This window comes from Arachis ipaensis, chromosome B7, assembly GCF_059453495.1.
Source record: "Arachis ipaensis isolate K30076 ecotype BB chromosome B7, ASM5945349v1, whole genome shotgun sequence".
In the NCBI taxonomy this organism is placed as follows: Eukaryota; Viridiplantae; Streptophyta; class Magnoliopsida; order Fabales; family Fabaceae; genus Arachis; species Arachis ipaensis.
Genome location: NC_142442.1, coordinates 112,885,275 through 112,887,010, shown reverse-complemented (window position 1 = coordinate 112,887,010; position 1,736 = coordinate 112,885,275). Strand labels below are relative to the sequence as shown.

At 39.2% G+C, this 1,736-nt stretch overlaps 1 non-coding gene across 1 annotated transcript; it reads left to right on the top strand.

Annotated features, from left to right (window-relative positions):
* Positions 1–797: 797 nt before the first annotated feature.
* On the top strand, positions 798–901 carry LOC148553763 (small nucleolar RNA R71). Its single transcript, XR_015893079.1, has one exon. It is a non-coding gene; the product is annotated as a small nucleolar RNA R71 (small nucleolar RNA).
* Positions 902–1,736: the final 835 nt, after the last annotated feature.

Sequence of the window (1,736 nt, the reverse complement as noted above, 5' to 3'; positions counted from 1 at the left end):
TCACGTCCTCTCCTTCCCTTACAGGTTCGGCCATGGTGCTTATGTCAATGGCCTTGCACTCTCCTTTTGGATTCTCTTCTGTATTGCTTGGAAGAGTACTAGGAGGGATTTCAGTGATCCTTTTACTCAGCTGGCCCACTTGTGCTTCCAAATTTCTAATGGAAGACCTTGTTTCATTCATGAAACTCACAGTGGCCTTAGATGGATCAGAGACTAAATTTGCTAAGCTAGATGGATTCTGCTCAGAATTCTCTGTCTGTTGCTGAGTGGATGATGGAAAAGGCTTGCTATTGCTAAACCTGTTTCTTCCACCATTATTAAAGCCTTGTTGAGGCTTTTGATCCTTCCATGAGAGATTTGGGTGATTTCTCCATGATGGATTATATGTGTTTCCATAAGGTTCACCCATGTAATTTACCTCTGCTATTGCAGGGTTCTCAGGATCATAAACTTCTTCTTCAGAAGATGCCTCTTGAGTACTGTTGGATGCAGTTTGCATTCCATTCAGACTCTGAAAAATCATATTGACTTGCTGAGTCAATATTTTATTCTGAGCCAGTATGGCATTCAGAGTATCAATTTCAAGAACTCCCTTCTTCATAGGCGTCCCATTACTCACAGGATTCCTCTCAGAAGTGTACATAAACTGGTTATTAGCAACCATGTCAATGAGTTCTTGAGCTTCTGCAGGCGTTTTCTTTAGGTGAATGGATCCACCTGCAGAAGTATCCAATGACATCTTTGATAGCTCAGATAAACCATCATAGAATATATCAAGGATGGTCCATTCTGAGAGCATGTCAGAAGGACACTTTTTGGTCAACTGCTTGTATCTTTCCCAAGCTTCATAGAGGGATTCACCTTCTTTCTGTCTGAAGGTTTGAACATCAGCTCTAAGCTTGCTCAGCTTTTGAGGAGGAAAGAACTTGGCTAAGAAAGCCGTGACCAGCTTATCCCAAGAGTTCAGGCTGTCTTTGGGTTGAGAGTTCAACCACACTCTAGCTCTGTCTCTTACAGCAAAAGGGAAAAGCATGAGCCTGTAGACTTCAGGATTTACTCCATTAGTCTTAACAGTATCACAGATCTGCAAGAATTCAGTTAAGAACTGAAAAGGATCTTCAGATGGAAGTCCATGAAACTTGCAGTTCTGCTGCATCAGAGAAACTAGCTGAGGTTTCAGCTCAAAATTGTTTGCTCCAATGGTAGAAATGGAGATGCTTCTTCCATGTAAATTGGAATTAGGTGCAGTAAAGTCACCAAGCATTCTCCTTGCATTATTGTTGTTGGGTTCGGCTGCCATCTCCTTTACTTGTTCGAAATTTTCAATAAGGTTGTCTCTGGATTATTGTAATTTAGCTTATCTCAGTTTTCTCTTCAGAGTCCTTTCAGGTTCTGGATCAGCTTCAACAAGAATGCCTTTTTCTTTGTCCCTGCTCATAAGAAAGAGAAGAGAAAGAGAAAAGAAGAGGAATCCTCTATGTCACAGTAAAGAGGTTCCTTATTGTTAGTGGAAGAAGAAAAGAAGAAAAGAAATTCGAACACAAATGGAAGAGAGGGTTCGAATTTGGTGAGTGATGTGAGGAAGAGATGTTAATGGATGAATAAATAAGATGAGAGAGAGAATTTTCGAAAATAATTTTTGAAAAAGAGTTAGTGATTTTCGAAAATAGTTTTTGAAAAAGGTTAGTAATTTTCGAAAATTTTTAAAATCAAAGATTAAAATAATTAGTTAATTA